At 35.1% G+C, this 24886-nt stretch overlaps 1 protein-coding gene across 8 annotated transcripts in view; it reads left to right on the top strand.

Moving 5' to 3' along the window:
* ERBB4 (erb-b2 receptor tyrosine kinase 4) overlaps window positions 1–24886 on the top strand; it is a 1132189-nt gene that overhangs the window by 399566 nt on the left and 707737 nt on the right. Inside the window, exon 1 of one of the 8 annotated variants that reach the window (XM_067026814.1) lies at window positions 14642–14731. The exons of the other annotated variants lie outside the window; for them this stretch is intronic. The gene's annotated coding sequence lies outside the window, so the exon portion shown is untranslated. Of the gene's footprint in view, window positions 1–14641; window positions 14732–24886 lie in introns of those variants that run through there. 8 annotated transcript variants of the gene reach the window in all.

The raw sequence follows: 24886 nt of genomic DNA, 5'->3' as shown, positions 1-24886 counted from the left end.
TATCCATGTAGTAGATCGAGATGAATTCCAGACCTCTTTAGAAACACCAGCAAAAGACTCTAGGCTTTGAAGCAATTACCAAGTAAATTAGTGGAAAATGATGTATTGTTTAGCTTTTCTCTTTTTTAATGAATAGTGCCTTTATATCATTTATCTTTTTATCTTTGATTGTCATATTATAGAAACTGGAAAACATAGTTATGGGGTGGTGGAGTAACTAAGAGAGAAAGAGAATTAACATGAAATATTAGTATATGTACAGCATATACTAGTATATATGAAGCCTAAATTTACTTCTCAGCATGCTGATGTTAAATTTGTAGGAAAAGAGGATATGAAGCAGAAAACATTCCATAAAATTGGTTTTAGTTCTTTCTCGAAGATAAGAGATTCTTGTTCTGAGATTCCAACAGAAGGAGATAAACTGAATTATAGCCTGTTTTGCAAATTGTTTACAGAAGAATGCTGATGTCAGTAAAAAGTTTTGGCATCCTTGCCCTCAAATACTATGGCAAGGAAACACATATTTGGAGAAACCAAGGGAAATACCAAAGAGAGTTATTGTGTTGTTGTTACCATAAAAATGTTTTAACTGTAGTTTAAAAAAGTATCATTTCCTTAATGTGTTATATGATTAGAAGGGAAGTTACATTGCTATTTTTCCTAACATTTTATTATGAACGTTATCAAACAGAGCAAGTTTGAAATATAGCCCCAACCTAGGTTTTAGCATTAACATTTTAGTATACTTGTGTTATCATGTTTCTGTCCATTGCATTTCAAAATGAATTGCAGAAATCAAGACACTTCTATGTAAACACATTAGAATATATACTTTTAATGTAGCTTAGTATTTGTTTACATTATTTTTAAATTTTTCAGTAAAATTTTTATGCACTGAGTTGTATAAATCTTAAGTATACACTCATTGTATTTTATCAGATACATACAACTGTGAAATGCAAACCTCTTTCAAGTTACAGACATTACCATTACTCTGAAACATTCCCTCGTGACCCTTCCCAGTGTATCCCACCTCCTACCTCCAGAGATAAGCACTGTCCTTACTTCCTTCCATCACAAATTAGTTTTGCATCTTCTAGAATTTCATATGCATTCAAATAATATGCTATATTCTCTTGTGTAAGGCTTCTGTTCAGGGTAATATTTTTAAAAACTATTCATGTTGCTGCATGTATGAGTTAATTGACCTTTTTCATTGCAGAGTAGTATTCTATTATATGAATACACTATATTTCATTTATTGATTTTTCCTTTTGATGAACAGCTGCGTTATTATGAATAAACTGCTATAAGTATACTTTATAATATTTTTATGAACATAGGTTTTCATTTTCTTGGTAGATACCTAGGAGTAGAATTGTTGGGTCATAGAGTACATGTAATGCTTAAATTTTATATGAAATCGCTAGACTTTTATCTTCCAAATTGATTGTACCATATCACATTCCCACAAACAAAACTAGTAGCTCTGTATTTTCACCAACATTTAGTATTATTATTTATGCAATGATGGAAAATGGAAGCATAAACTAATGAGAAAATCTTAAGTCATATATTAGTTACTGTGGGAACTAGGTCTATAATAGAAAATTTTTACCACTAGAGTGCACTGCTTATTCAGTGTTAAGGTTTAGTGGTGATTTTATTCATCTGTTATGCATTTCTAAATAATTTATGGCCATATAATTAAAAGGACTAGAGCACTATGGCTGGATTAAAAATAAGCACTTCTTTTGTTTTTTCATTCAAAATTTACTTTAAATATATAAGGTTTTTCCTTCTTATCTAAAGATGTATATTTTTTTTCCTTTATCAGTAGATAAAAAGATTAAGAAGGTGATCCTCTAAGAACTGTAGATTTTTACCAATATGAAACCGTAGAGGTAGAAATGCTCAATTACAGACACAACTTCTCATAAAAAATAGTTTAGGGCTTCCCTGGTGGCACAGTGGTTGAGAGTCCACCTGCTGAGGCAGGGGACATGGGTTTGTGCCCCGGTCCGGGAAGATCCCACATGCTGCTGAGTGGCTAGGCCAGTGAGCCATGGCTGCTGAGCCTGTGCGTCCGGAGCCTGTGCTCTGCAACGGGAGAGGCCACAACAGTTAGAGGCCCGCGTACCGCAAAAAAAAAAAAAAAAAAAAAAAAGTTTAGAATTTGGCAGAACATTTTCCTAGTTTTAATTTTTTATCATTAATATTTACATCAAACTGTGGGATAAAAGGAGCCATTATGATTATAGAGTAATTATCATGATGGTATTTCACAAGGTGGCTACTCCTATTTAGAAGCAAAGATAACTAAAAATTCAGGCAGATAAGTGTGGTAGTAATTTCCGGTAAAGTTAATTATTTTAGTACAAAGGGTTTTCATGGGGAAGTATTAATAAATAAAATATCATCAAAACTATCCTTTTATACTCAGTGAATAATAAATATAAAGGTAGGTGAATGAAGGAGATTCTAAAGATATATTTCAATGTGATCTTGATTATATAGCAGATGAAGATTAAAGAAGTTTTAAGTTATTATTTTGGTTTTTATTTTAAGCAGTATTCAATCTTTTAATGCTAAAACTCTGGTGTTACAATCTTCTGGATGCGACATATATGTGAATAATTATAGGACATTAAATATTACTTTTCTGTAATGCCTATTTTTCCTCTCTTCAATTTTATTTCACTCTTGGCTTTGTAAGCATTTGCAGTGCCTCTTTGGAATTTTGTTACCTGTCTTTTGAGTTTGTATTTTCAAATATACACCTAGTGGTAATTGCTTTTGAAATCAAGTGCTTCTTCCTCCCCAACCGAATCCAATCCAAGTTAGAGCTAAGTTTGTGGTGATGTCTCATAAAGGTCGAGGTATCAATTAAGAAGAGGTCATCAGGTTGTCAGAAGGTCTTAGCCTTCAGTAGAAAATAGTTGAGTAACTTTTGATTAAGAAAATCCATGAAAAGTCTCTCTAATTCTCTGAATAAAGAAAAATCCTTAGGCCTAGACCCATGAATTTCCAGTAGAATTTGGGATTTGATGCACATCTCTTTTCCCTTAAGAGGAAGGTACAGAATGCCAATGTGTAACCATACCATGATTATAATGTAACACAATTGTGAACTTTAACACTAAAGTGGCACAGAAAAATCATTTTATCTTTTAGTATTTTGTTCACATCCATATACATTTATAATACTTTTTGTGTGTGATAAATACAGATTTAAAAAAATGTTTCATTTGACTATAGGGGACTCATGTGAAGAAAAAATCTCACTTCTTTACTAGGGAATAAAAAGAGGGCACAATTATGAGCCACTTGATTATAAATCAATTTTTTTGATTATTATTAATTTTGAATAAGAGTTGGCCACCTCCATCTTCCGCAGTGCCCCCCTCCCTGGGCTTATAGCTATCACACAGGTTTGTGAAAGTATGCAGATGAGCCTGAAGCTCCCAGCCCAGTGCTCATTATGCTTGGCGTGACACTAACTGGTCCTTGGTTCATTTGAATAAGTTGAACCCAAAGTGTATAAGAATTATCCACCCTGCTGATGAAAGGGTGGTGCTAAAATCAAGAGTAGAGGTTCAGCTAGATGAAAGGATGATTAATGAAAAGAGGAGAAATGGAGAACTATGAAGACAATGCAGTTGGACCTAACATGGATTTGTTATTGGAAGCCTGGGTTAAAGGAAAGAATCTGAGTTAAAGCTTTGGACATAGAGTAACCCTAAAAATAATGCCTTTCCATTATTTAGTAAATTTTCAGTTTGCCAGTTTGATAGAATAATTGAAATTATATTAGCTAACTGTTTCTTGATTGATTGATTGATGGGCACAGTCTGTGGAATCTTAGTCCCCCGACTAGGAATCGAACCTGTGTCTCCTGCAGTGGAAACACGGCGTCCTAACCACTGGACCACCAGGGAAGACCCCTGTTCCATTTTTAACGATAAGTTTGGAAATTTGGCTCTGAGTATGTTCCATATTGAATATGGATGTACACAGCATTTCAGAGTAGTTCCAGCAATTACTGGATTGGGAAATAGTGCTAGTAAAATGATTTAAATTCCATCTACTTGTTTAAACTGGTTGCCCTGCCTTCCTTATGCAGTGATCTTTTCTTTAATTGTGCAGTCTTTCATTAATGCACCGGTGAGGATGATAGAAAACAATTCATTGATGTAATTGCAACTAGCCTGTCATACACAACTTGGGAAAGCAGCAAATCCCACAGCATGGGGTCCATATTATGCAACTCGGCTGGCATTTAGATGAGTTCCTTTTCATTGAAAATATATTAACTCTAATCCTTTTAAGAGTATAAGTAATACATGTGTAAATCTACGTTGTGCAAATATACCTGTGTTTTCTAACCTCAGTAATTTTAGTTAAGAAGTAAATCTACAGTAGCAATTAGTTTGCCATTTTAGATATTGAGAAGAGTATAAAGATCAAGAATAAGGAAGTACTTGAAAGATGATGATGTTATAGAATTACATAATATATGGGATTCAGATCTGTGTGAGTTCTCTATTTTGCGTAAAAAAGTTACTCCAAGATTTAACACTTTAAAAAAGCAAACGCGTGTTATATCACAGATTGAGAGTCAGATTAGGAGAGTGGTTCAGCCGTCAGTCTAACTCAGTGTCTCTGCGGAGGTGGCAGTCAAGCTCTTGGCTGGGGCTGTGGTCACCTCCAAGCTTGATTAGAAGAATGTGATTCCAGGCTCACTCACATTGTTCACAGGCATCAGTTTCTTGTCAGCTGTTGGCTGGAGACCTATTTTTCTTATTATTTGGACATTTCCATAGGCTACCTGAGAAAAAAGAAAGCATGAGAGAGAGACAGAGAGTGCAAGAGCATCCAAAATGGGAGCCTGATGCCTCAAACTTTTTACATTCTAACCACAGAGGTAACATATCATCATTTCTACCATAGTCTGTTCATTTAAGATGAGTCACTAAGTCCAACCCACATTTAAACGGAGGGGAATCGAGCTATACCTCTTAAAGGCAGAAGTGTCAAATAATTTGTGGATATATTGTTTAAACTACCACATGGACTTTGAATTTTAAAGATAGATATGAACTTCCTCCATGTATTTCACATATGAGAAACTCAAGGCCCAGTGAAAAATGATTTGTGCAAGGACGCAGAGACCTTTGAGATAGAGCTAACATCCCCCAACTGCCTGCTCTTTGAAAAGTGTGCCTCTATGTGCATGTTTGCAAACAAATCTTATCTATATAAAAGTCATCAGAGAATACTTAATTTTCTGGATAATTCATACTCTTTTAAATGACAACACTGGGTCTAATCATGTTAGAATGGTACATTCTTCCTTCCTGCCTCTTCAAAAATACTATATTGACCACAATTCACCAAGATTCATTGATCATGCAACATCATCATTAGGAGCATCATTTATATGATACGAGCAAACAGTGATATAATCCTGGTCTGTTGTATTCTCCTACACTGATGTTCCAAGACCATAGTATCAGGAGTGAGTATGAAGACTACAAATGTAAGCCTCAGACCAGATCATGAAGGACCTGATGTGCCATGATAAGAAGTATGACATGTTCCCTGAGATCAGTGAGATTTCATGGGTATGTTTTTGCAGGGAAGTGACATCAAGACTTGCATTTTAACACTATTATTCTGATGAACATATGAAGAAAAGATTAGCAACAAGAAGGGTTGAAGCCAAGGAGATCAGTTAGGAGTCGACTGTAATTGTAGTTAAAATAATGATGGTCTGAACTAACCTAGTAACAGCGGGCCTAACAAAAGTGGATTATTTTCAGAGATATTAGGGAGATAGTGGTCCACTTGGTGAAGGAGGGAAAGGATTCCTTCAAGTCTTTGTCTTGGACAGTTGATTGGAAGGAGGTATCATTCATTAAGCTAAGGAATTAGAAGAGAGGCATATTTTTAGACAAAATTATCCTACTAGTGAAAAGTGATAAAATGCAAAAAAACTTATTTGCTTACTTTACCAAGGGGACAATGAAAAATAAACAAATGCTGTTTTCACAATTAGATAAGCTGTACAATCAACATTGATTTTTCTTTGGTCTTATGTTGAAAATAATATTCTGTAGTTTGAACTATTTGAATACTGAATATAATAATAGGCTTGGTTGGGCATGTGTGCATTCCCTTCCTTGGGCTGACAGTTCTTGATGTCTGTGCTGACTGAGACAATTTAGAGGGATGGACTGAATTATTTTCCTATCCACCTCTTCTATTTATACAGAATTTACACTTGACTGTAGTGACGCTAATCATGGCAGAACTGATCAAATTCAGCTCCCCTGCTGATGAACTCAGCCAATAAGCCATTCATGACTGACAGGGGTTCCTGCTTTCCTTTGCTTTCCCCACCCACCCCGCACTCTTAAACACATTGGAATTTATGAGACACCTTCCTTTATGCTCCCAAATCTATGTGTTAAGAGGAAATGCCAGGGAGGGTTTGTTTGAGCTGGAGCAACAGCTTACGTTTAGCTCTCTCCACACTTTCCTCCTCCCTCTGCATAAATACGAGGCCCAGGAGAACTAGGACCGAGCTTCTTGACTTTGTGTGTATTATGGACACTTGTGCTAGTCTTGTGAAGCCTGGGTACTCTGTTCAGAAAAATGATTTTAAATACATCAAATAAAATATACAGGATTACAAAGCATACCAGTTATATTGAACTGGTTATCAAAATAGTATTTAAAGTTTTCCTGATATAGTAATATGTATATATATACTCATTTCATAATTCATTAAACTAAGAGCTCTAGCAGTGAGTCTAATAACTAATATAATTTCAAAGTAGTGATGTCAATAGTATTTTGAGATAGCTATAACAACTACAATATAATAGGGCAATATCTCTGACTTGTATTGATGACAACTGACAGACACTTTAAACTATTCAATACTGTGATTTGTTGACTACATTTGTAATTGAAGGAAATGTTAAATTTCAGTTAGAGTTCAGTGAAAATTAGGAAGCATTTTTTCTTTCCCACCAAAAGTTCATGGACCCCTGAATTCTGTGGCCGCCAGTTTATAAACCTCTGGTGTAGGACAGTGCTTCTCAAGTTTTAATGTGTATGAGAATTATCTGGAGAGCTTGTTAAAACACAGATTTATGGGTCCCTTCCCAGGAGATGCTGACTTAGAATGTCTGGGGTGGGGATGAAGAATATATATTTTAAACATCTATTCAATGTGATTTTCATGTATCAGGTTCCAGAATTATCCTTCAAGAAATAAAAGCTTAAGATATAGACTTGGGCTTCCCTGGTGGCACAGTGGTTAAGAGTCTGCCTGCCGATGCAGGGGACACGGGTTCCTGCCCCGGTCCGGGAGGATCCCACATGCCGCGGAGCAGCTGGGCCCGTGAGCCATGGCTGCTGAGCCTGCGCGTCCAGAGCCTGTGCTCCGCAACGGGAGAGGCCACAACAGTGAGAGGCCCGCGTACCACAAAAAGAAAAAAAAAAGATATAGAATAATATTTATAAAGACATTGGGATGGGAGCTATTGGTAGGTCATTACCCTGTGTCAACATTCCAGCTTTTGTATCTTCTCTATAATAATAATTATTATTTGTTATAAAATTGTTATATAGAGAAACTACATATAGGATATTTAGGATATGTATAAAATATATATAAATTATTATAGAAATAATAATGATTATTTGTTGCATCATAATTATTCTGTGAACAATATGATTTTTTAAAACACAATCTTTAGGATATCTAACAAAATAAAGCATAGCGAGGGGTAATAATCATAAATGCAATGCAGTGTAGTCCTGTGACATTGAAATCATTTCAGTAATTTTACAGTACATTTGAACTGCAGCACCATTCATCTGCTGAGTTTCCATTAACTTTGCTTAAAAATCTCTCTGTCCACAAAGAAACACAAGTGTCAAATTTCTCCTTCATGCTCAGAGACCTGGCTTGAATCACAATGCTGCAGAAGATAATTGCTATTAATTAAAACGTTCCTATCAGGATGTGTTTTGTTTTAATGCATACTGAACATGTTCATAACCTCTGCTGTCTCCATTATTAGAAAAGAAAAATAAGAGAGTACTGTTCTTTGACTCTCCCCATCTCTCCTGGGGGTTTCCCTAGTGTCATTGAACAGCCTTTTTGATTGGCGGGTACCTTAAAAAAAAAAAAAGCAGTAGGGGAACAATATTACAACACGTTGCAGAATAGGCTCATTATTGTCAAATTAGATTCACTGACCTTCACTGCCATTTACCAGGAAGAGACAGGCAGCATATCAAGGATGGTTTGCAGTGAGTAAATCCACACTAAGTGCCACTCAGCTGTAACTAGCACCCTTATGCTATTTTAACTTGTAGGCTTTTAAACTGATAGCCTATTAATACATAGGCTTATGTGAATAATATATACAGAAGTACGTTTTTATATTTGAAGTAAATTGTATTCCAAGAGACACCCCCCCGCAAACACACACCCACCCCCCCACACACACACAATCAGTACTTTAGGTGAAATCTACAGCAGAAAGAAACCTCAAATCAAAAATTCCCAGTTTTAGGGATTTCTTTGACCAACCTCTCTACCTCTATATTGTGTGAGTAATATAAGATCACTTATATTTTCTTTTGCAAAATTAAAAAAACGGCTTTATGAAAAATTAACTACATTGTATTTATTTATTTTTATTTATTTATTTTTTTACTGCCCAGCACTTTTAGGGAATATGCATTTGGGAACCACTGTGGTCTCAGTTGACTGCATCCATCCGAATAACTTAGAGGCTACTAAATATACAAATCCCCAGATTTCTTCAAGATTCAATTAATCATTGTCTTTTCAATACACATTTGAGGTGATACTTTTGTGTACTGGTTTTGAGAACCACTTTGGAGGTTACACAAAAGTCTCAGCTTCCTTTACTGGTAGCACAGTTTGGTTATAAAAGTCTGGGCTTCAGATTTCAGTACTTGTCATATTATAAGGATTTATTAAATATTTATTGCATAAATATATGTGAATATATGAATGACACAAAACTTGCCTACAACACTTACTGGTAATGTGATCTATGCAAGTTACTTGAGCTCCGTTTCATCATCTGAAAATTGGGAATAATAATAGTGCTTTTCTACTTTGGGTTGTAATGATTAAATGGAATAATTTCTGTAAGGTGCTCAGCAAAGAGCTGGACAAGTCTAAGAACTCAATAAATGTTACCTACTGTTACCACTTAAAAAGTATTTTGACTTTTATTTTCTTTATCAGTAAAATGTTAATAGATTAATATCTGTTTATCCTACCTTTAGGAAAACTGCAAGGTTTCACATACAGCAATAGGAATGATAATGCTTTATGAACTGAAATGTACCACAAAAATATATGTTATTAGTAAAACGGAGATGGGAGCTCTGTGTGATATAATTTAATATGAATATGTGCATAAATTATAACAGTTGAATTTAAAAGGAATAAAAATATGCTCTTGGCCACAGCACATTGTATTTTCCTTTTCATAGGATTTATGATACTCTAAATCAGAAATTGTTTGTGTCCTACTTCTTCATAGATTCTATGCCTATCAAAGAACATGGATTTTATTGAAGGTCAGTAAGTAACCACTGAAGGATGTTTCTGGGGTTTCTGTTTGGCAAGCTTGTAGGAAGCCTTTGTCCTACTGGCAGCCTCTATTCTTCTCTTATTTTGGGAAGCAGGTGCCTCCAACTTTTGGCAGAGAGTTTTGACTCTGGAAAACTAATATGGGCTTAATGTACAGAGAACCCAAGAAAGAAAAAACATGAACTTTTGCCGAGATTTATTTTTAGAAAAGAGACGAACTTTACTAATTTCAGTAGCCTACTCAGTTAGTTAATATTTCCCACAGTAATGCTGCATAACAAACAATCTCAAAACTTAGTGGCTTGAAATAACAAAACTTTCATTCCCAATCATATGGCTGTGGATTAGCTGATCTAGTCGGGGCCTGGTTTCAAGCTGCACATTTTCCCTAAGTGTCTCTCATCCACCTGAGAGCAGTTCTTCCCATAAGGATGATAGAAGTAAACTATGGGGCTATGGAACATGCAATGCCTCTTAATGCCCCGGATTAGAATTAGCACAATCTTTTTTCTGCACATATTCTGTTGGCCAGATTCTGTCACAAGGCCAAACCCAGTATTAGTTGGGTGGGGAAGTGCACTCCACCTATATACAGTGAGAGGCAGTGCAAAATCACTTAACAAAGGGGCATGAATCGCCCCCCACCCTGACCCCCAGGAAGGGACAGGAGACAGCTGGGTGTCAGGAGGGAGGAATTGAGAACAAAAGTGCAATCCACAACTGCCAATAGCCTAATTTACCAAGACAAGGGGAGTCAGGAATCTGGAAGTGGGAAGTGTGGAATGTGGTTGGCTGAGCTGTGCTTTCTTCACTCTCCTGGAGAGCAAAGTGCGTGACCATAAAAACCCACAGGGTCATGTGCAGGAAGGTTAGAGACTACAAATACTACATTTGTTCTAAGATTTTGGGGGCCCAAAAAGCTAAAGAAAAGAAGATGAGTTTCTTAATATCAGTGTTAGAACGTTGAAATCTCCCTTTTACTGCTTACTTTTAAGAAAAATAAACTTGGTAATAATCTACGTATTTATTATCACTGGTAGGAATGAAATTGTCAAATAGAGCATATTTATACAGTTAAGATATTCCAGGGGTAGAGAAAAAAATAATTTAAATTATTCATGGTTTGGGAGAAATGATAATTAAGAAGCTACCAGGTGTTAGATGGAAACTTAGTTACTAGAGACAGCTCCCTAAAATATTTATCTGTTGAAGAGATAGCTGTTTTCTGTAGTTCTTACTATAGTGGAGACTAAAAAATAGGCCTATGCCTATTTTCACAAAGTGGTGGTATGTGTTGAAACATGTCATCATGTATCTCCTTTTTCAAATCAATATGTGCTTTTTTCACACCTGGTACTTTCTTCTACAAACTCTAACTTGCCAGGAAACTCTGACTTTGAAAAGATATTTATATACACACATACACATACATATATAATTAATGTGGAATGTGGACAGTGGAGCTCATTCATTCTATTGAGTTTAAAATATATCATTGTTCTTCAAAAACATTTTTCTGTGCAGCTAATTATAATGTGGCATTTAGTGTGCTCAGTAGAAGTCAGGAACTATAACAATGGATTTGCTTTTTAAAAATAATTTGATCATTAACTGAGACTTGAAGATTGAGTAAGAAGTTAGTTTAGTGAAGAAAGGTTAGAAATAATAGTGCCCCTGCAGTGAGAAGAGTGTAAAGGCCTGAAGGTGAGAGCAACTGGAAGAAATTCAGGATGGCAGGAGTGAAGAGTTGGTAGGATTTGGGGGTAGGTGATGCTGAGTTGTAAGGCTGGACAGGTAGAGAGGCTAGATGATGCATGGCCTTTAAAGTCTTTCATCATCAAAGCTCAGGGAAACTATTGACAGATTTTAAGTACAAGGTGCTGCATGATAAGATTTATGGGTTTGTTTTTGGTTTTGTTTTTTGCGGTACATGGGCCTCTCACTGTTGTGGCCTCTCCGTTGCGGAGCACAGGCTCCGGATGCGCAGGCTCAGTGGCCATGGCCCACGGGCCCAGCTGCTCCGCGGCATGTGGGATCCTCCCGGACCGGGTCACGAACCCGTGTCCCCTGCATCAGCAGCCGGACTCTCAACCACTGCGCCACCAGGGAAGCCCTTTTTTTGTTGTTTTTTAATCATGTTTTTAAAAGAAGTCTTATGGCAGTATGCAGAATGCTTTTGATGAATTCTGTTTAGATGGATGCCAAAGCAATCTGGACAATAGATGACAGGGGTATAGTCTAGGGTAGTACTAGTCGGGTTGCAGAGAAATGAGGACAAGAAAAGCTATTTTAGATATGGAATCACAGTGACTTGTTAACGTATGTGCCTGAGTGGAGAATAACTCAGCATTCAGCCTAGAGTAGCAAAGGGCTATCAGTGGTCATTCACTGAATGAGGCATCATAAGAAGGAGAGAAGCTCATTTTGACAAAATGACACTTTTAGTTTTGGACCTTTAGGTTTTGAAGTGTCTTTAGACATTTGAATGGAAGTGTGCATGAGGCAGTTAGATGTATGGGTAAGAGCTGAAAAGAGTGATGTGGGCTAAAGATAGAAATATGGGCACCACTAGTATATGGATAATAATGAAGGCCACAAGCATAGATGAGATTGTTCAGGTAGAGAATAGAGAGAATATAGAATAAGAGAAGAGGGTCTAAGTTCCACAGGAAACTATTTAAATGGCAGACGAAGGAAGAGTCACTTGCAAGGAAGACTGAAAGGAAAGTCCAGAGACAAATAAGAAAACAAGGATAGTAAACAGATGAGGGCAGTAGAAAGCAATATATTCTGTAAACCTGATTAATGACAGCTACCAATTATCTGAGTCCTAGGATGTGCTAAACACTTTATGCCAACTATGTGGATTATTTTATTTAATCATCATAGAAACTCTAGAGTATATTAACTCCCTTTTATAGAGGAAACTATGCTTTATACTCTGAAACCATGTATCTTGTCATTCTGGAAAACAGATGCAAATTAGATAGCTTAAAAATGTTTAATACAATATATCATTTTCTTTCATATGTGATAGATGAAATATTTATTTTATTTAATCCAGACTTGGTTGTGCTAACCTTCCACAAGGTGGGTACCAACTTATGGAACTGATATTTCAGTTGGAGAAAGTTAGAGTTATGGTCAATATTACTGTCATTATTTTTAAGTGGCAGAGACAACCATTCTTCTTGAACAACCTGCTATGAAGGCCAAGCATGCATGAACAGAGTTTAGTGCCATAATCAAATAAAACTTACATTGAAGGTTATCTCACATGAATTTAATGATATGCATAATTGTTATTCTACTGCATGATAATTATGCATGAATGTAAGCAGCTCTTGTAAATGATGGTAATTTGTATGAGTTTAGCACAGACAAACCAAGCACAAGCAGAATGAATCTAGCAAAATAATGGGTACTCTCAGGAGGTGAGAGGTATGAGGGGAGTCCGTGTTATTCAGTAGAGTCTCAAAATGAGCTCCTCTTAGAGGAAAAAGGTAGACAAAGGAGGATTGAGGAAGAAAAAGTGAAAGTGTGGAAGAGGAGAAAATTACTGTTACTAGTTGTTATGGGTAGAATTGTGTCCCCCTAAAGAGATATATTAAAGTCCTAATTCCTAATACCTCTGAATGTGACCTTGTTTGAAAGTAGGTCATTGCAAACGTAATAAGTTAAAATGAGGTCGTATTGGACAAATAGACAACTAATCCAATATGAGTAGTGTCCTTATAAAAATACAGTCATGTAAAGACAGCGAGACAGAAAGACCATGTGAAGATGGAGGTGGAAAGTAGAGTCATACTGCCACAAGCCAAGGAATGCCTGGGGCAAGAAGCGGGAAGAATCAAGGAAGGATCCTTTCATAGAATCTTTCATAGGGTCTGGCCCTGCTGACACCTTGATTTTGAAATTCTAGCTTTCAGACCTGAGAGGATCAGTTTCTGTTTTTCTAAGCCACTCAGTTTGAGGTACTTTATTAAGGTAGCGCTAAGAAACGAATTCACTAGTTTTGCAAGTTCCATCTCCACCTCTAATTATGGGCAAATTTGGGTATTTTATACATGAACACGTATTAGTTGCTTTCTGCTTGCCTAGTATTTCTTTAGCTACTGAAGGAGACATTGCTGAACAAGATAAACACAGTCCCTGCCCTGCAAGAGCTTATTGTGTATGACTTTGATGTTCCTATTTCCATGGTACTTCATGTTATACTGGAACAGCTGTTAAATTGTATTGGAATAATTCGTTGCCATGTCTGTCTCCCCAACACAATAGTGAAATCTTAAGGGCAGGGGCCTAATAAGTGCTAAAAAAATAAATTCTTACTGAATGAAAAAAAAAAAAGAAAGAATGAATGAATGAATTCCTTTTGGGGGTAAAAGAAAATAGACATTTTATTGTTTAATTATGAAGCAGGGATAATGCAAGCGTGTGTGTGTGTGTGTGTGTGTGTGTGTGCGTGTGTGTGTGTGTGTACATGTTTTATTTCTTTAAATATAAGAACATCTTGGTATCTCTGACCATTAAGAATAGGACACGTGAAACATCTTCAATGGTATATTCTACTGTGCTGCTGTTTCTATCTTCCTGTAGGTTAGCAAAACATTTTTCCTCCTCTTGTAGACTTTGTTGTCTTCGAATATTATTGGATTTTATAAGTTGTTTATTTTCTCGTTAAATTTACAACACCTTTTAACTTTTTTTTTTTTTCTTTTCTTTTTTTTTTTTTTGTGGTACACGTGCCTCTCACTGTTGTGGCCTCTCCCGTTGCAGAGCACAGGCTCAGCAGCAACGGCTCACGGACCCAGCCGCTCCGCGGCATGTGGGATCTTCCCAGACTGGGGCACGAACCAGTGTCCCCTGCATTGGCAGGCGGACTCTCAACCACTGCACCAACAGGGAAGCCCACCTTTTAACTTTTTATGACCCATTTCATTTTATGAATCCATAAAAACAATAAATATTTTTTAAAGAAAAAGAATTCATATAATGATCCTGATGGTTTGAAAGTTCTGTGTGAAGGTATGTGAAGATGATACTTCAAGCAGCTGTTAGAGGTTTTACCAACAGGTAAGGCATGAAAAGATAAATTACCCTTTCCATGTATCATTTGCATGAATTTGACAAATCAAAAGTAAAGGTAAAATATAATAGTTTAATTGTTATTTATCAATTTGTGGTGTGTTTGATCTATAAATTCTGTTTAAAAAGCAAGTATGTGTTCTTTATCTTTGATGTCTCCTCTTTTCTTCACCTGTCAAGCCCTCCTTCATCTCCAGGACTTTGCAAAGTACTTAGTAGATTATATTTCTTATGATTCCTTCTCCTGTTATCAAGAGAAAATAATGCCATTTCATGTGTTTTTCTCTCACATTTATTTTCAAACTGTGAGGGAATTCTGAAAATGATAATAACTTGATTGTTCTTGTACCTCACAAAGATAATACACAAATACACACACTCCTATTGGTACTTCCTCCCCTTTTGGGTTATACTAGGTGTGCTGGAGGTACCTGCTCATATGCATATTCCTCTTTGTAGGTATAATTCCCTGAATCCAGATAGTTATAGTCTACATTCATTGCAGGGGGAAAACTGGAATTAAAGCTGTGTATGCCTAAAGCTGCGACAGAGTTGGGGACCAATTATGCCGCTGTAACTTTTCTCTAAGTCACAGGAATGTTCTTTGGGAATTGTGCTGCCCCCTGGTGATGCACAGAGTAATAGAAGAGAACCTTTAAATGAGTTTAATAATATGTATTCTTCATTAATAAAAGCAAATTCTGACACTGAGTCTGCAAAAAACAAAGTAATTCAATAAACAAGAATAAAGACAATTAGCCTGAGATGATTAAGGATGCCACCTCCTCACCACCACTGCAAATGTGAAGGAACTTTGTGTCACTACAGTTTCTCCAATTGAGGGTTACTAGTGAGCTCCAAACAGAAGATGAGAGCAAACTTTACAACATTTTTCAAAGTAACAGGATTTTATTGTAGTGGTTGTGGTTTTTTCTTCTGAGAAGTCTTATATCCTGAAGGAGATTTTCAGTGCATAATCCCCAATTTATTTAATTCTGCTTGAGAAGATGCTTCTTTTCTTTCTTTCTCAGGTGTTTACAGAGATTTTTAGAGTTGTGTACTGTGGAAGTTAGAGAGTAGTTTGTGGATTCTTCATTTATTTTAATCTCTGAACTGCATTATTTGAGTTTTATCCTGTGTGCTTTAGGAATAATAATTCTCATTTGATGTCCCATGGCTGAGTGCTATTTAGAGGCTCTCTAGATGATTTTGAACACAGAATTTTAGAACTGGCAGTGACCTTACAGATCATCTTATCTCTAACTCTTAAATGACTCTAGGTTGTTGTCTAATTCCACATATTGTATTGTGGAAAAATCCAGTTATATCATAATTATATTATAATTATTGTTTTAAAAGTGTGCAAACAACAACAGATGGGGCTTTCTGTACCAACTAATTTTTTTTCCCAGATATCCCTTCCCTTAATCCTGTACCTGTATTAGTTTTATCCTATTTTAACCAATGTCCTCTTGACTAGGGATCCTCAGGTTTTGAGGGAGAGTTGGGGTGTAGAAGGGAAGTCTGGCACTATTCTGCAGCTGCAATTCCAAAACTACTGAGAAAGCAAATCTGGGGAAGTTCACAGACTTCACTGCACACACAGAATTGGTGTTTGTGCGACGTTAATTAAAAAACATTAAATAGAGTGAATGCCTGCAGTAGTTAGGGACCTCTCTGCAAAAAGCCCCCTAGCTGTTCAGAGATAAATAACGTAGGGGTCCTTGAGAAGTTTAAGTGTTGCTGGCATTGCTGTGGAATTTCACTGCTTCAGAGCCAACACAGTGCTTTATGCAAGTTAAGTCCCCAGGCAACACTTGGCCCTCAAGCATGCTGACTTTTCAAAAAGAAGAAGGAATAGTGCATATTTTCAAACGAAGAATCATTACTTAGCTAAGAATTGTTTTTTTGTACTTAGCACCATATGCTTCTAGAGTTCTCTTGTCAACAATTTTTGGCACTCGTGTGTTGGCTATTTATTTAATGTTGAGGTTGAAAACAGGGAGCAACAGAAGGCAGAGAATTGAATAAGAAAGAGCAAAACAGTTCCCAGTCCGTGACTGTTCAGGATAACTAACAGACATGGTGTGCATTAATGGTCATTAAGGAGCCTAGTCTAAAAATATAACTGGCACTTGAATGAATAATAATTTCTTTACCTCAGCTAAATTTTTAGGCTGAAAGCTGGAGATATTGGCCAGAGCTAACTCAAGCAATAATATCAAGATGCCAGGATGATGTGAAGCTACATGAAACTGCAGGCTTCCATCAGACCTCCTTTATGGAAAGGCAGCAGGAATGGGGCCCCCTAGTGGGGACACACTAGGAAGCACATATGGGCTAGGCCCTTGGGCCATTGGAGAACCAGGGGGAGAACCAGACTCTTTTAAAAAGCAGATTTTCTTTTTAAGTAGCTACATTTAACTCCATTTAACCAGAACTTGGAAAAAAAAAAAAAAAGATATTTCTCAGGATCTACTGTCCAATTATATAATCGACTGTTTAGCCAGATGTTATTAAGTTCCCATGCCAAGTTTCATGCTATAGTTTTCTTACTGGCCACAGAGCATTATGCTTGGGAATCCTTTCCATAAAGCTAGACAGTTTCATGAAGGCTTCTATGTAACATGAGGGAATGTGCCATTTGCACATAGCCTGTGAATGGAGAGTCCTATTCTATTTCTGTTCCCGATTAACTGTTTGATCTTTGTTGAGCACTTTGACTTATCAGTCTCTGTTTTCTCATCTATATGTATAAACTGGACTTGATGATCTCTAAAGATCTTTGTGGTCATTAAAAAGAACATGTAGGTTACATGTAAGCTGGGAATTCGGGACAAATTCTAACACTTCAACAACCACTTATCCATTCATCCGTTCATCCAATCATTAAATATTTATTGGGTGCCTACTGTGGGTCAAACACTTGTAAATGCTATAAATATAATATAGCAGTGAACAAAATAGAGCCCTTGCCCTCACAGAGCTTACATTCTAGATAAAGATATAACATGGCGGGTGGAGATAAGTGATATGAAGTGTAATGATTTAGAACAGTGCTACTCAAAGTGCTATATGTAGACCAATGCCGATCTGTTGCTGCACCACAGGATAAATTAATAAATTGATAACAAGTATTTAGAACATTTTATATAAATGTTCAAAGACAAGTAAGATAGTCCTAGTCAGATCTTAGTGAGGAAGTCAAACATCATGAAAGACAATATCAGAAAAATGGCAGGGGTTCAAATTGCATCAAGGCCTTATAGGTCAGAATAAGGACGTTTCTGATTGACATGAGAAACTATTGGAGATCTTTGAACACAGGAGATAAATGATCTGATTTAAGGGTTAAAAATATAAAAATATTTTATATATGATATACAATAAACTAGATCTAAGGAGACAAGGAGAAAGGCAGGGGCATCAAATGAGAGCCTATTGCAATATTCAGATAGAGACCGCCTTTCATGAAGTAGAGACAGTCAGTCAGGTGGGGCTGATAGAGTGTCAAGTGGAGCCCACAGGCATTCTGCAGGTAGAGCTGACCTGAAGATGTGTGTGTATGTGTGTGTTTGTGTGTGTGTGTGTGTGTGACTTCGTTAGTGGTTTAAGACAAGAAAGGGGTCAGCTGACTAGATTTTTACCCCAGTAACTGGGTGAAAGCAGAACCATTTATTGAGATAAGAAGCTGGTGTTGAAGGAAGTTAGAGGGTGGAAGTGGAAAAGCCTTCTAACCCTTTCTAGTTAAAAGAAAATAAAAGATTTGGTATTAAAAGTGTTAGAGAAGACTTTCAAGTAAGTTCATGTAGGCTATCACCTATAGCACCTACCATGGACTTCTAGTATAATGCATAACTAGTAATGGTATAACTCTGTCATTCTAAATTTATAGAAGATAATGTGTCCTCCGCATATAAACATTTCAGCTTATTTATTGTACATTTTTGTTTGATTATAACATACTAATGCTAAATACAAATAATTGAAACAAGTATTTGTAGACATCAACTAACTAGTACTATGCTTCTGAATGATAACTACTTATGAAATTGGAACTGATTTTGACTCCTACCTCTTCCACTAGTTAATTTTCTGGGTATATTATTTAACTTTCTGGGTCTTAGTTTCCTCTTCTGTAAAAAAAGTGATGATGATTATGATGATTTTAAGAATAATATTAGAAGAGATAAAGTATCAGAAGCAATATTACACAATTATGTATAATATCAAATGTTATGAACTAGAAAACCTAGAGCATATATAGAAACTAGAATGAATATATATGTGTGTGTATATATATATATAAAATGTATATAAACACACATGTAGATATAGCTATATACACATACATACACATGCACACTCATACACACACACAATCATATTTCCTGTTCAACTCAGGTGGAAAACTGGTTTACCATTGGACTTTCCTTTATAGATCACTAGGTAATTCTTTTTTTAAAATTAATTTTTATTCGCATAAAGTTAATTTACAATGTTATGTTAGTTTCTGCTGTACATCACAGTGAATCAGTTATATGCATACATATATTCACTCTTTTTTAGATTCTTTTCCCATATAGGTCATTACACAGTAATGAGTAGAGTTCCCTGAGCTATACAGTAGGTTCTTATTAGTTACCTATTTTATATATAGTAGTGTGTATATGTCAATCCCAATCTCCCAATTTATCCCTCCTCCCCTTCCTTCCCCCTTGGTAATCATAAGTTTGTTTTCTTTCTTTTTTAAAACAATTTTTATGGGGTATAATTGATTTAAAATGTTGTATTAGTTTCAGGTGTACAGCAAAGTGAATCTGTTATACATATACATGTATCCACTCTTTTTTAGATTCTTTTCCCATATAGGCCATTACAGAGTATTGAGTAGAATTTCCTGTGCTACACAGTAGGTCCTTATTAGTTATCTATTTTATGTATAGTAGTGTGTATGAGTCAATCCGAATTTTCCAATTTATCCCTCCCCCCCTACCTAACCCCTGATAACCATGTTTATTTTCTACATCTGTAACATTAATTCAGTTTTGTAGATAAGTTCATTTGTAGCCTTTTCTTTAGATTCCACATATAAGCAATATGATATTTGTCTTTCTCTGTCTGACTTACTTCACTCAGTGTGAGAACCTCTAGGTCCATCCAAGCTGATGCAAATGGCACTATTTCATTCTTTTTTATGGTTGAATAATATTCTATTGTATATATGTACCACATCTTCTTTATCCATTCCTCTGTTGATGGACACAGGTTGCTTCCATGTGCTGGCTATTGTAAATAGTGCTGCAATGAACATTAGGGTGCATGTATCTTTTCAAATTATGGTTTTCTCTGGATATATGCCCAGGAATGGGATTGCTGGATCACATGGTAGCTCTATTTTTGTTTTTTTCAGGTAACTCTTACATTCTAACTTTAGAATAATATATTTTTCTACTTTCAGATGATTTAATATAAAATTTCTCAATAGTTTATATTAAAATCAAGATAAAGTTTTAATATAAAATGCTAATGTTTTATAAAATTCCAAGATTATCAAAAGTGTTAATAGTAACTGGAATTAGTATACACATTCCCATAAAAGAAATGGCAAAGCATACAGTAAATATCTTATCTTTTTAAAAATTTAATATATATATATATACTTCCTGAAATGAAATTCACTTTTTACATACAAAAATGCTTTATAGAATTTATAAATTTAGAAATTACAGGTAAACAATAAAGGAAAATAGGAATCTTCTAATCAGAGAGGAAACATTTTTACAATATTTTATTTCCTTCCCATGAATATGTTTATACACATAAGCATATACATGCTCCCATATATTCTTAAAAAGTATCTTTGAAAAATAATTGATTTTATTGAGGGATTTTATCTTTTTGAAATCATAACAATAAAAATTATACAATTACATGAGACTGTCCCTCAAAAAAGTAATGCATTTAAAAATCAAATTCTATAGTTATTATTTGATTTGCATTGTTTTGTTTACAAGGTCTAGTCAGGTGGCAAATACATTTGAAAACTGAACATTTGCAAAGAATGTAACAGAGAATCTATTCTATTTTATCCTGACAGAAAGTGTCAGTAGAAATCTGAAGTCTGTAATAAAAGATACTTGTTTGTAAAACTTACCCTAAAATACATATTATTTTTGTGTCAGGAATTAAAAATGAATCATGTTCAGAAAAGGCATTCTTCAAATTTTAAAAATTTATCAAATTTGTGCTGTGATAGGATTAAAAATAGTAGTATTTATTCCCATTCCACCTGTATCTCTAAGTAAACAGTAAGTAATTCCGTTTAAATTTTTAATTTATCTTCTAGATAATTTTTTTGTACATATGAACCTTGCCAGATACGAATATAAATACTTTTATTTTTATAATATAGAGCAATTATGTTTATTTGCACAGGCTCTCAAAAATTCACATTGAACTAAAATGACAATGCAAGTATTAAATGATTTTAAACCTTTAATTCAAGTCTTTATTTCTTGTTACCAGCCTATTTTATATTATCAAAGGAGATCATAGATTATTCTTTACTTTTAAAATTGAACCTGATGCTATAGAACTCCTATGGCTTAGTGTTGAATGTGTTGTTTTGATACCTGTATTAATGAATTGTCTTAGGTAAAGTAAACTAAGGAACTTGTAACACATTTTGGCATTTATTCCTTTGTTATCATTACCTAAAACTTTTGACAAAACCATAACAAGGAAACGTTCAAATATGTTACCACTATGTAGTAAATATTGTATCCTTATATATATATTTTTTTTTTAAATAAATTTATTTATTTTATTTATTTAATTTTTGGCGGTGTTGGGTCTTCGTTGCTGTGCGTGGGCTTTCTCTAGTTGCAGCAAGCAGGGGCTACTCTTTGTTGTGGTGTGCGGGCTTCTCATTGCAGTGGCTTCTCTTGTTGCAGAGCACAGGCTCTAGGTGCACAAGCTTCAGTAGTTGTGGCACGCGGGCTCTAGAGTGCAGGCTCAGTAGTTGTGGCACATGGGCTTAGTTGCTCCATGACATGTGGGATCTTCCTGGACCAGGGCTCGAATCCGTGTCCCCTGCATTGGCAGGTGGATTCTTAACCACTGCACCACCAGGGAAGCCTCCTTATATATATTTTTAAGTATTTCTCTTAAATGTAAGAGACATTTCTAAAGTTATGTCCAATAATAATAAAAAAGTTGTTAAACATCACCTTGGTTTTTAGATGTTATATTGAATGATGCATATTCCATTAGAAAGTTGACCTTTTACATTCAATTTCTTATTAAAGATTTTTAACTGCTGCTTCATTATAATAAAGCCTCCAAATAGGATATCAGATCTTTTTAAAAACTTTTATTTTATTTTTCCAACTCTATTGAGATATAATAGCATATAATATTGGATAAATTTAAGGTGTACAATGTGTGACTTTTATACACTTATATATTGCAAAGTGATTACCACTATAATGTTAGCTAGCACCACCGTCACATCACATGATTATAATTTTTTTGTGGTGAGAACATTGAAGGTCTATTCTCTTAGGAACTGTCAAGTATGTAATAGAATATTGTTACCTATATTCATCATGCTTTACATTAGATCCCCAGAATTTATTCATTTTATAACTGGAGATTTGTATCATTTTATCAACATCTTCCCATTTCTCTCACCCCTGAGACCCTGGTAACCAAGACTCTGTGTTTCAGAAAACAATATGGAAATGTCTCAAAAACTTAAAAGTAAAACTACCATGTGATCCAGCAATCCTACTTTGGGGTAAATTATCCAAAGGAAATGAAAATAGGATCCCAAAGGATATCAGATCTTTAAATCCAAAGATTAGTGAAACTTTAATGGGAAAACATTCCAAATTAAATGACTGTCCATGTAGTATCTGATGCCCTGTTAACTAACCCATGAGATCATGGAATGAGTAGGGAAGTTGCTAGTAACATTAGTAGTGTAATGTCTGGGTAATATCTCAAAACTATGGTAACAAATACCTGAAATAAATAAAATGTAAGAAAAAAATTAAAAACCTACATGTTCAATCATAGAGTAATTAAGTCATCAGGCTTAAATGGAATATATTTTAGTTATCAAAAATATGTCTATCTTGTCTGTGTCAGAACAATACTCTTTGCCCTCTTTGACAAGTGAATGAGGACCTAGGCAGAGATATGCATAAATCTGGCTGACTGAATAAAATATTTGTAAGGTGTGGTGTTTCTTCAGATGTAATTGCTACTGGGTATATTAGTAATATCATTTACTACTGTTACAGCCCTCCCAGAAAATTGTTTCTCACAAGTGATGTCCACCTTTTTAAAAATACTTCTAAGTGGAAAAAAAATCCCACAGACTGCCACTTTAATTACAGTGAATGGTAAAGGTCTCACAGTGATAAGCCATTACAAACAGACTGGTCTTTATTACATGCAAAGTGGTGGTTGAAAGCATGATAATCTAGGGAAGAAAGATGGTCGCTAATGTTTACGTACTTAGCTCCCACTGGCATTTTACCAGGTTGGAGTTTGGCACTGTCCCTCTTAATCTGAGCGAGTGCATCCAGATTCACAGCAAGACCTCAAGGAGAACCAGATGATGGGGCAGATGGCAGATGACTAATTTGGCAAGTCTTGATGAGTGGAAATTGTTTGCTTTAATTGCTTGTCAAGTCCAGTACCTACATTAAAGTTAAGGACCTAGCACTTCCACAGAAAAGGAAATACTACAAAGTAAATAAGAAGGACTCTGTGTGGGGAAAGGGAAGGGGGTGTGAAGAATGACAAAAAGGGCAGGGAGGGAATTAGGACAAGATAGTGGTAAGGGGAATATTATTTCATCTAGGAATAGATGACAGAAATGTAATTTTTAAATCTGTAAAGTCTTTCTATTATGTTTTTCAGCTTTCAACATAGAAATTTTTTGAGATATAATTTAAGAAAAGTATAAAATATGTTAAGTCAGAAAAACAATAAAGAACAGGAACTAAAATTTATATTCAAGCAGTTACAAGTCAGTTTTTGATGACCCATATAATGCATTTAAAATAATTTTAAATTATTTTAATTTTACTAAGCTTAACTTTGAAATACTAAATAAACAATACAAGTATAATCTATTATATTGGGAAGACTAGTTTAGAGTAGACCACTCACAAAACATATCATTGATGAACAGGAGATAATCATGTGCGATATTTACATCTATCATTTTTTGGTAGTCTTCAATGATGAGCTTTTTTCCCTTTGCAATATAATTTAGCAGTTTAAGCATCTTTGAGGGCATTTAGGGACTGTTGTAAGTAAATAACAGAGGTAAAATACAGCTCGATTAAATTTTAGATGGAGCAGCACATAGCAGTATATATAGTCTATGGACTTGCCTTTCATCAGCCTGTATTATAGAATGCCTATGTCTTCCCTAGCTACAACTCTATTAGTGAAGGTCTATGATGCCAAATGCCCTTTTCATTTGGCTCAAGAATCCTTTAGAAAGTGATTTAGTTGATTTCAGCAGATTCCTGTTTTGTCACTTTGGGAGTCAATAAAAGAGTGGTAGAAGATAAAGATTCAGAGAATACACTATAGGGTCACTTATTTTTTTAAAAAAAGATACTGGTTTTTAGATTGAAAATATTTTAGTTACAGTTTTATGTAATGTAAATTATAAACCAAATTTCCTACTTGATGTTAATTTTTTTCTTTAATACTTTTCGAGTTAATTATATAGAGTACAAATTTTATAAAATATAAACCCACTTCCATTATTTATCACTTTGTGTGCGATGACATCTGGTACAAATATTTCTAAATCATTGATAGATATTTTTAATATTAAAATAACAGTACAAATAAAAACAATAAATCTAGAAGTATATTAATGTTATAATACATGATTACTAAGTATGGTTCATTCCAGGAATATAAGAATGGTTCAGTATTTGGAACTCATTAATAATTTCAAAATTAGTGCAAATTTAATTAGCATTAATTGATAGCAAAAAACAGAAACATTGAACATTCAAATCTGAAACAAAAACCTGGTAAAGCCAGACCCTGGAACATATAACAAAATATATGCCGAGCCAAGGAAAACATTTCTGTAAAGATCAG

This window comes from Kogia breviceps, chromosome 2 (assembly GCF_026419965.1).
Source record: "Kogia breviceps isolate mKogBre1 chromosome 2, mKogBre1 haplotype 1, whole genome shotgun sequence".
Taxonomy (NCBI): domain Eukaryota; kingdom Metazoa; phylum Chordata; class Mammalia; order Artiodactyla; family Physeteridae; genus Kogia; species Kogia breviceps.
Note: the sequence above shows the minus strand (reverse complement) of the source record. Positions and strands in the feature narration are given on the sequence as shown.